Source organism: Elephantulus edwardii, unplaced genomic scaffold (assembly GCF_000299155.1).
Source record: "Elephantulus edwardii isolate Elephantulus edwardi_28Jun2011 unplaced genomic scaffold, EleEdw1.0 scaffold00379, whole genome shotgun sequence".
Taxonomy (NCBI): Eukaryota; Metazoa; Chordata; class Mammalia; order Macroscelidea; family Macroscelididae; genus Elephantulus; species Elephantulus edwardii.
Window position 1 is genome coordinate 1,117,207 of NW_006400129.1, and position 11,588 is coordinate 1,128,794.

Below are 11,588 nucleotides of genomic sequence, written 5' to 3' on the forward strand. Positions count from 1 at the left end.
AAAATTAATAAAATTTAAAAATTTAAAAATAAATCAATTGCCAAATTGCACAAATTTGTCTTGGAAAAATATAGCCAGACTATTCCTTAGCAGTGAAGATAGTGATGCTTTGGTTCCCATACTGCAGACATGTCATCAGGAGAGATCAGTTCCTAGAGAAGGATATCATACTTGGTAAAGAGGAGGATCAGAGAACACTGAGATGCACTGCAGTGACTGCAACAATGGGCTGCAACATCGCAACTACTGTAAAATAAAGATGGTACAGAGCTGGGTAATGTTTTGCTGTCACAGTGACTTGGGGTTACTATAAATCAAAACTGACTCCTTGGCATCAGACAATAAAAAATGTTATTTGGGTTTCTACCTCAGTCCTTATTTTTTTCTGTCACTTACATAATTGGGGATAATTTGCATAAGGTTGTACCCAGTGAAGTACTATATAAAACTGGAGTATTCTTGTCAACACAGTATATTATAATACAGTTATATCCAACAAGAATATAGTACTTGATAGGGAACTTTTTATAATAAATCCATACCTAACTTCCTCTGACATTGAGGATTTAGCAAAGTATCTTAATGTAAAGTTCAAAAATGTTAATATTTTTCTATTTTAGATAAGATCTGCCATGAGTTTGTCTTCTTTACTTTCAACAAATAATCTAAAATTTTTCTTTAAATTTATATTTATGTTTACAAATTATTATTTACTTTACATTTTCCTAGTTTTCTAGAGTATGCCCAATGACAAGACTTCTTTCAGTTATACAGCTACTCCTCATTTGTCAAATAGTTAGGTTCAAAGCTCTGGGTTTTATGCACATTTTGCTTTCTGTGAAAATGGAGGATGATCACATCAAATAACAAGACCAAGTATGACAACATTATTACAAAACTGCCAAAAGATTGAGAATCATGGTTCAGCCAAATAGATCCACAGCCTAAACCCATCAGAGCAGCATTTCTCTCTAGTATCACATGTTAGTGTTCCTTAAGCCAGAAGTAGAGCAGCAATGGAAAAAACAGCTGGGTAGTAGAAATGAAATAGTGGATACTGAATTAATAAGTATATTGGATTACAGGGGTTTCATTATAGGTTATTTCTATATAAATTTCCCCTTTCTATTTCTTGAATTCAGAAGTTGATTGTCATAAAAACTACAAAATTAGATTTTTATTACTTAAAAATTATTATTTGCTAGGATTGTTTTAAGAGTAATGGAATTTAATTGATATGAGTTTTCTTAAGATAGTTACTGTTTTTTAAAGAGGACAGCTTCTTTAGTAATGATGACAAAATTGGACAATCATCTGCAGAAAACTGAAGCAAGATCCGTATCTGTCATCATATACAAAAGCCAACTCAAGGCTGATGAGGGACCTAGCAATAAAACCAAAAACTATAAAGTTAATCAGAGAAAAAAACAGGAATAAAATTGGAAGTTCTAAAACTGGCAAACACAGACTTTCAAGCGTAACTACAAATCTACAGCCAAGAGGGGATAAAATAAATGCATGGTTTGTTATTAAGTGTCGTCAAGTCACCTGCCACTCTATGAACAACAGCCCTCTATCCTCAGCCAATCTTATTGACTCTGACACACCAACTTTCCTTACCCTAGTCACTGAATCAATCATCTTATCGAGGGTCTTCCTCTCTTGCGCCATCCCTCTTCCCTTCCAAGCATGATGTGGTCCCTCCTTGCAACATGCCCAAAGTATGTCAGACAAAGCTTCAGAATCCTTGCTTCCAAAGAGCAGGCTAGTTTCATCCTCTCTAGGACAAACCTGTTTTTCTCCTGGCAGTCCATGGTATATTCAATACTCTTCTCCACAGTATTCAATACTCTTCAGCACCATAGCTCAAAGCAATCAACTCTCTTTCTAGCATCCCTAGTCACAGTCCAGCTTTCTGATGCATAACAAGTAACTGCGAAGACTATGGCCCAGATCATGCACTCCTTAGTCTGACCTCATTGCTCTTTTGTAGTCTGGAGACATCCCTGACAGCAGACTTTCCCTGTGCAATTTGTCTTTTGATTTCCTTGCTGCTGGTAAAAAGAGTGCTAATTGCGGAGCCAAGCAAACTAAAGCTGCTGACTATCTCAACCTCTTCACCATCTTGTCATAATGCTGCCAATCAGCCCACTGGTGAGAATCTTTGTTTTCTTGATGTTGAGGTCAATCCATATTTAAGGCTGCAATACTTCTGCAGCAAGCACTTCAGGTCCTCCTCAGTTTCAGCAAGCAGGATTGTGTCATCTGTATAATGCAGGCTGTTGATGAGTCTTCCTCCAATCCTGATGCCACACTCCTTATAGAGTCCAGCCTCCCAGTTGATCTGTTCTACATAGAGATTGAAAAGGTAAGGAGAAAGAACACATCCCTGGGACCTTTTAAAAATCAAATCCTTAAGTGCATCAAAGTACTTCTTTAATAGAAGGGAAAAGAAACCAACAGACTGGAAAAATATTTGACAATGATATATCTAGTGAGGGACTCATAATTAAAATTAATAGACTACTTCAGTATATCAACAAGAAAAAGACAACCAAATCACAAATAAATAGAAGCTTTACCAAAGAAAGTCAGATGGCCAGGAAACTCATGAAAATAGCTCAAAATTACTAACTACTGTTCTTGTTAGGTGTCATCAGGATGGCTATGACTCATAGTGATCCTATGAAGAACAGATATGAACCACGTTCTGTGGCATCTCCTCATCATCTCTGACATACTGGAGCCGACTGCTGCAGTCACTGTGTCTGTCAGTTCATCTCACTGGGCATCTTCTCCTTCGCTGACCCTCCATATTTCCAAGATGTCCCTTTCCAAGGAATATCCTCACCTAGCTACATGTCCAAGTACAAGAGATGAAACTTCTAAAATGTGGCTGCACTTTCTCCAAGACGTAGCTGTTTGTTCTCTTCACACTCTATGAAATACTCAGTACTTATTCTTTCCCAACAGAACTCAAAAGCATCAATTCTTCTATCATCATTATTCATTCTGCAGTTCTCTGATGATCAAAGTGATTGAGAAGAACCAGAAGTGCTTTAGTCTTCAAACTGACATTGCTTTAAAGTATTTTGGAGAGGTTGCTGAAAGTAGAATTGCCTAATGCAATAGGTCTCCTCATTTCCTGACTGCTAATACCAAAGGCATTGACAGTTGATCCAAGCAAGATGAATTCATTAACACCTTCATTCCTTTCTCCATCTTTCATGATGTTGACTATTGGTGCTGTGGTATAGACCTCTTTGTTTTCTTGGCATTGAGATGCAATTCACACCAAAGGCTATACAGTTCTTATCTTCTGCAACAAGTGTTTCATTTCCTCCTTACTTTCAGCAGAGAAGCAAGGTTGTGTCATCTGCATAATGCAGGTTGCTGATGTGCATTCCTCCAATAATGATACCACATTCCTCTCCACAGATTTCAGCTTCACAAATTATCTGCTCAACAAACAGACTGAATAGGTACAGAGAAATATTCTTCAAACATATCACTCCTGATTTTAAACCACACACTCTTCCCTTGCTCTATTTAGGACAATAGCTTCTTTATCTAAGTATAGATTTCTCGTGAACACAACTAAGTGCATAATTACTTATGATCCACACCATCAAATGCCTTTTCATAGTCAACAAAACATAAACAGATTGGTACTCTCTGCTTTCAGCCAGGATCTATCTGATATCTGCCATGATATCCCTGGAGCCATAGTACCTTCTAAACTATGCTTGAAAGTCAACAATAGTGAAATGTCATCTCATCATCATAATAATAGCATAGTTCAACAAGACAACAAACAACAAATATTGATGAGATTGTAGAGAGCACTGGTGACCAGGTGACACGAAGCCACACTGCAATTCCAAAGGCACATAGTGTAGGCCACTAGCTGCTCAACGGGAGAAGGATGGGCAATTTTCTCCATGCGATTAACTGCTTTTAAAAATTCCATCAAAGGGTCCTGACTCTATAGTATTCAAGAGTATCATACACTGCTGGTGGGAATGCAAAATGGTATAACCAACTAGGGAAGGTAGTCTGGCACTTTCTTATAAAGTTGGAAAAATAAATACCATTTGACCCAGCTATCCCATCATTGGGAATATATCACAAAGAAATCAGAGCTGCGATACAAATACATATATGTACACTTATATATCTACGTACACTTTATGTACACTAATATATCATAGTATTATCCAGCAAAGATATGGAAGGAGCCTAAGTGTAGTAAATTCACACAATGAACAATTACTCAATATCAACAATGAATTCATAAAACACAACATGGATGCATCTGGAAGACATTATGCTGAATGAAATATTTCTGTCACAAAGGGACAAAACCTGTATAAGCCCACTAATGTACTAATAAGATCGAGACTCGGTGGAGGAAATAGGAAAAGAATGGATGATGAAGACTGCACTGGAGTGGGTGAAAGGAAGGACAATACTGAAAGGAATATACAATTAGGAAAAATGCCTATGATAATTATCATGCTGTAATAGGACAAGCACGACAAAGGAAACTGGGTAAGAGGAGAAAGGAAAATGTGCATGAATGAAAGAAAACCAACTCCTTGTAAACCTTAACATAACATTTTTGGTTTAAATAAACGCTCTATCAATGTTTGAAAAGACTATTCTCTCTTGACACATTTATGTAATAGTTTAGTGATAAAAGCAGCCTAAAGGCACGAATCCACCTCCTTCTATATGATTTAAAGCCTGTGAAAATCTACTGGAGTCAGTTATGTTTGAGTTCTGACTCAAGAGCACATAAAAATTCTTTATAGACACATTCACATAGTCTTTAAATTAAGCTGAATAATGGTATTATTCCAATAATTAATGTACCTACTTTATCTAAGAAATCAACTGAATTTTTAAAGTATATTAAACTTGATTTTGATTGTGTATTTGTGTTCTTTGTCCTCATATTATATGAGTTCTAGTATTACTGTTATATCTTCCTGATGTTGTTATGTGCCATCGAGTCACCTGCGACTCATAGCGACCCTATGTACAACAGCCCTAAACCCTGCTCTATCCTGTGCCAATTGCACTGCCTCTGAAACACCCATCCCGATTACCACAGTCACTAAATCAACCCACCTCAGAGGGTCTTCCCCTCCTGCGCTGTCCCTCCGCCCTCTCAAGCATGATGTCCCTCTCCAAGGACCTGTCTCTCCTTACAACATGTCCAAAGTATGTCACATGAAGCCCCAGAATCCTTGCCTCCAAGGAGTAGCCTGGTTTAACCCTCTCCAGGATGAATCTATTTTCTTGGCAGTCCATGATACATTCAATACTCTTCTCCAGCACCACAGTTCAAAGGCATCAATTCTCCTTCTATTCTCCCTAGTCACTGTCCAACTCTCTGATGCATAACAAGTAATTGCAAAAACCATGGCCTGTATCAGACGCACCTTGGTCTCCAGAGAGACACCGTTGCTCTTGAGTACTTTAGAGAGGTCCCTAACAGCAGACTTTCCCATCCCAATACGTTTTTTTATTTCCTGGTTACTGGTGCCAAGAGTGTTGACCGTGGAGCTGAGCAAACTGAAGCTGTGAATAATTTCAATCTCTTCGGCATCCATCCTGATGATACCAATTGTTCCAGTGGTGAGAATCTTTGTCTTCTTGACATTGAGCCTCAGTCCATACTGAAGGCTGCAGTCCTTGACCCTCTGCAGCAAATGCAAGAGGTCCTCCTCAGTTTCAGCAAGCAGGGCTGTGTCATCTGCATAACACAGATTGTTGATAGATCTTCCACCAATCCTGACGCCACACTTCTCCTCATAGAGACCAGCCTCTCGGATAATATACTCTGCATATCTTCCTGATAGATAATATTATTCTTGACTCCATTAAGGAGTCTTCCTATGGAATGATTAAAGTGCTTGGCTGCTAACCAAAAGTTCAGCATTTTGAAAAGACTAGCTGCTTTATGGGAAAAATATGTGGCAGTCTCCCTCTATGAAGAATACAACCTTGGAAACCCTGTCAGCAGTTTTTCTCTGCAATATGGATCATTCTGAGTCAGAATTGGCAATGTGATGGCTTTGGTTACTTACTATCCTTTACAGTGAATTCTATGGCTATTTTGCTATTTAAATTCTGAAACTCAAAAATTCATTGCTATTGAGTAGGAACTGACTCATAGGAACTGACCATCCAGTGGGTTTTCAGGGACTGCAAATTGCACAGGATGAGACTGCCTATATTTCACCCAAGAAGCCACTGGCAGATTTGAACTGCCAGAGGGGCATGGTCTTTGGGTTAGTAGTGCAATGTCCTAAAGGACTACGCCTCCATAGCCCACTTCTGGATTCAGAAATTCAGAGTTATTTAACAAGAATATTTCCTGGTTTTCTAATTGTAGATATCCAATAAACAACCCACATATCTTAACAGCACATTGAGATAAGAAGTATTTCTTTTTTTTTAATCTGCAATATAATTTATACAGTTCTTGTCAAATTTAAAGGATAACTTTAACAACTCAATAAACTCTGTAAGAATGATTATAAATAAAACCTTTCAGGTTCCAGTGCAATGACACTTCATGAAATTAGACAAAGATCCCAACTAGTTAATGAGAACAAAATGTGCAAAGCATCAATTCAGAGTAAGTTACAAAATAAGAATCGAACAGTCACATTTTATGCTATTTTCTTTTTTCTACATTACATTAAGTATTTTTCCATTTTATACCTATCAATGGCTTGAAGATCATTGGCTGGATTCCAAGTTGGGTCAAATAATACAACAACACTAGCACCAACAAAATTGAGGCCTAATCCACCAGCCCTGATGGGAAAAAGAAAATAATATATTAAAATGGCAAAAGATTTCTGTGATACACAATGTACCAAGTGTCTATAGTCAAAACCATACTACATTAACATTATAAAAGGTAAATAAAAACCAAAAATATGTCATCAATGGTATACCTATAGAATGTTTTTTAATATACACTAAAAAACCCTGTAAAAATGTGATCATTAGAGTGCATATAAAATGTGCAAAATCTAAAGTATTCCTAGGTTTTAAAATATTAATTCTCCAAGATTAATCTAAAAGACCTAAAAAAAAAATTCCAGTCTATTAAAATGAAAGTAAAATACACATTTAACAACTCTATCCAAGAGTATATAGGCTTCTCTTTATTCCTCTTGCTACGTGCAGGTAAAAGATTTAACATTATGTAAAATAAAAAATTTGTGAATACTCTGAAAAAGAGGGGGAAAAAGGCCAACAAGGGACTACTACAAGACCAACTGAATGGTGAAACAGTACATTCTCTTGCCAGCTCTGGAGAAGTTATCAAGCTAGAAGTGTAAATAGGCACAGATACCAAAAGCCCCAAGAAAAACTATGCTATTTAGGTAAAGAAGGAAGGATACACCATAGGTGTCATAGTATTAAAGAGAAAAATAAGAATGTAAGATTTTAAATATGACATGGAACCTCACACTATTTAGAACATCCACGACATTAAAAACACCTACTATTCATAATACCAGTATTTTATAAGAAAAAAGAGAGAAATACTATACAAATAGGGCAGAAAAATTCTCAAATTTGGAATAAAACCAAAAATCCACTGTGAAAAAGGTAACCTAAGCAAGATAAACTCCCAAACTCAGACACATCAAAATTAAACTCCTGAAAATGGAAAAAAAAAAAAAAAGAGGAAGTATCTTGAAAGTATCCAAAAAGAAATTACATAAAACTGGAGAACATTTTTAAGTGCTAAAGTACCGCCAATTTAGAATTTATATCCATGAAAAACATTTTCAGATGAAGTAAATGCATTAGTTCAGTGGTACACTACTGGGCTGTTCATTGAGGGTGGTCCAGGGGCAGAGGACAGCTGGAGATAGGTGAGCACAGGGATACAAGGGGACAGTGATAGCAGCAGTGGAGTACAGGTGGGGGCTTGCATAGTCACCAGACCTGAGCTCTACCGTGTGGGCCACTGCTTAAGCCTCTAGGCTACCCACTACCTATACATTTGTAGGAGATCCCCTGGCTGGGGAATGATCTTCAGCAATAATTTTCTTGTATGTGATACTAATGATACTATTCTAAAATGGCCACATTTTGTTGGATCACCTATCTCGAGGATGGGAACAAATATGGATCTCTTATCAGTTGTTCAGGCAGTGGTCCTAAAAATTTTCTTGTACAGACTGCTAAGTATGTCCAGGGCTGCATCAGTTAATTGGAACATGTCACCTGTCCCACTGATTTCTGGGACCTTATTTTTTGACAATAAATTCAGTGCAGATTAAACTTCTTCCTTTGCCTCTAGATTATTTAGCACTTCTGAAAATTTTTTTAGGGTCAATTTGTTTTGGTACCATGACTCTGTGTGTTCCATCTTCTTTTAATGCTTCCAAGTATACAACTCAAGGCTTTAATTTCCTTTTCCGTTCTTCTAGCCTGAGAAATGCAAAGTGAGTTCTTCCTTTTTTACTTTACAATTCGAGTTCTCTACACATTCCGTTATAGTCCTCTGCTTTGTCTTCTCAAGCTGCCCTCTGAAACCTTTTCAGTTCTTTTACTTCTGTATCCCTTTGTTTTGGATTCTCAACAATCTAGTGCCATTTTCAAAGTATCTTCTAACATCCATTTTGCTTTTTAATTGTCTATGTCTTTTTAATGACCTTTTGCTTTCATGATATTCTTGATACTATCCCATAACTTACCTGGTCGTTGATCACTAATGTTCAATGCCTTAAACCTATTTTTAAGATGACTTTTAAATTCAGGTGGGATAGACTCAAGGTCCTATTTTGGTTCTTGCAGGCCTCTTCTAATTTTCTTCAAACTCAATTTGAGTTTGCACATGAATAATTTATGGTCTGTGTTCCACAGTCAGAAACTGGTATATCTCTGACTGCTGATATTTTCTCTAATTCCTTCCACAGATGGAGTCAATCTGACAACTATGCAGTCCATCAGGTGGAGCCCAAGTGAAAAGTCACCTTTTGTTCTTAAAAAAGGTACTTACCTTGAACATACAAAATATGATCATTCAATTTCTGGCCTCATTTCAGTCACCAAGTCTGTACTTTCCAACTACCATTCCTTCTTTTGTCAAACTTTTGCATTTCAGTCACCAATTATTATTAACACATTTTAACTGCATGTTTTATCTATTCTGGTCTGCAAAATTTGGTAAAATATTTCAATTTCCTCCTCTTCAGTTTTAGTTGTTGGTCCACATATCTGAATAACAGTCATATGAATAAGTCTTTGTATTCTTATGGATAGCATGCATCCATTTGCTCGTAACATTGTACTTCAAGACATAACTAGAAAATTTAATGCAAAATATGCATAGAACAGTATTCCTCCTATTTTTCATCCCCAACATAATGTATAACAAGACTGTCTGATTCAAATTGGCCAATACAAGTCCATCTCATCTCACTAATGCCTAGAATGTCAATGTTGATGAATTTCATTCCATTTTTTACAACTTCTAGTTTTCGTACATTCTTACTTTATACATTCCACATAGCAATTATCAAAGACTGTTCAAACCTGACTTTAAGCTATAGCTGATGCTCAGTTGGAGGCCCAAGGTATTTGGAGGAGGTGAGGTCATGTGACTAGATGCATGGGAAGAGAACTCATTAGGAAGTCTCTGTAGTAGATGTGGCTATCAGAAACAGTAACCAAAGTTATGACAATGGTACCTTCTAATTATTCCATCTCTCCATCCTTCCCTGTCCCAGCTGTCAAAGGAGAGACATGATATTGGAAGTATTCTGGCATATCTATAAATCTCTATCTTGTCTTATTTACTCTGAATCTCTCGTTTGTCAGATATATGCAAAGACTCATCATGCTTTTCTTTTAGATTATTCCATGGTGAGACAAAGAGACCAAGAAGCTTATTAAAAAGAAAACATTTATATATTTTTCTTAGAAGATGAGTTGCTTTAGGAAAGTAAGCTGTCAAGGACCTTTTTAGAGTGCTACAGCACAAAGATGTCAGTCTAGAGACTAAAGTGTGCATGATCCAGGTCATGGTCTTCTCAATCCCTTGCTGTGCATCTGAGACCTGGACAATGACTAAGGAAGACAGAAGACGACTTGACGTCTTTGAGTTGTGGTGCTGAAGAAGAGCAGTGAACATATCATGAACTTCCAAGAGAAGAGATTACATCCTAGAGAGGGTGAAATCAAGTTGCTTCTTGAAGGCATGGATTTTGAAACTCTGTCTCAAATTCTTTGGGCATGTTGCCAGGAGGGACCACTCCTTAGAGAAGGACTTTATGTTTAGAAGGGTAGAGGGTCAGTGCAAGAGAGGAAAAATCTGATGAGGACACAATGACTATGACATAGGGACCACAAAGACTGCATAAGAAACAATGAAACTGGCTCAGGATAGGACAAGATTCAGTGCTATTATTCCTAGGGTCTGTCTCTATGTAGTCAATTCAATGACACATAGCAATAACTGTTTATGTATGTAATTATAAACTATATGAACTCATCAACAGTATACTGCTAAAAGAATAGCCAAAGATTTTTCTTGAACCTGGAAAAACTTAACAGAAATAATCACATTGAAGGTCTTCCTCTCTTAAGCTGACTCTCCACCATTCCAAGGATGATGCCTCTTTCCAAAAAATGGGTCCTCCTCTTAAACACATGTCAAAGTACATGAGATGAAGCTTTATTATCTTTGCCTCCAAGGAACACTCTGGCTGTATCTTGTGTAAGCACTGTCTGCTCTGTTGTTTCCATGGAATATTCAATACTTTTCTTCAACAAACTCAAAGGCAATGATTCTTCCTGTGTTGTCCTTATTCATTATTTAGCTCTCATATGTATAGCAAGTGAAGGAAAATGTCCAGGGCCTGAAGCAAGTGCACCTTAGTCTTTAACATCATTGTTGCTTAGTATTTTGGAGAGGTCAATGACAACAGACTTTCCTAACACATCATCTGACTTCTGGATTGCTGATACCAAGGTGTTGCTTATGGATCCAAAAAGTAAGATGAAATAGATGACATTGGCAATTTCAATCTTTTCCCCATCTGTTATGATGTTGCCTATTAGTCCAGTGCCTGTTGCTCATAGTATGTCAAGTCTGCCTTCTTGATACTGAGATGTAATCCATATTGAAGGCTATAGTCCTTGATCTTTTCATGTAATCGCTTCAAATCTTCCTCATTTTCAACAAGTAAATGTTGCTGAGTCTTCCTCATTCCTATCCTGATGCCACTCTTCTTCAGAATCAAGCTTTTAATTTATTTACTCAACATACAGATCGAATAGGTATGGAAAAGAATACACACACTTTTTACCATGCTGTTCTTGAGAGTACCATGGACTGCTAGGAAAACAAACAGATTCAACCAGATTTAAACCAGGTGGCTCCTCAGAGGCAAGGATTCTGAAGCTCCATACTTTGGACATGTTATGAGAGACCGGTCCTTGGAGAAGGACATCATGCTTGGGAGGGTGGAGGAACAGAACAGGAAGGGAAGGCCCTCTCTGAGGTGGGCTGATTCAGTGACTGGGGTAATTGGGATGGGAGTGTC

General features: G+C 37.4%; 1 pseudogene across 1 annotated transcript in view; it reads right to left on the minus strand.

Moving 5' to 3' along the window:
- Positions 1–11,588, minus strand: part of LOC102868519 — a 211,929-nt pseudogene that overhangs the window by 72,696 nt on the left and 127,645 nt on the right. Inside the window, exon 11 of the transcript XR_439035.1 lies at positions 6,736–6,831. The product of XR_439035.1 is annotated as an uncharacterized LOC102868519 (transcript). The remainder of the gene's footprint in view (positions 1–6,735; positions 6,832–11,588) is intronic.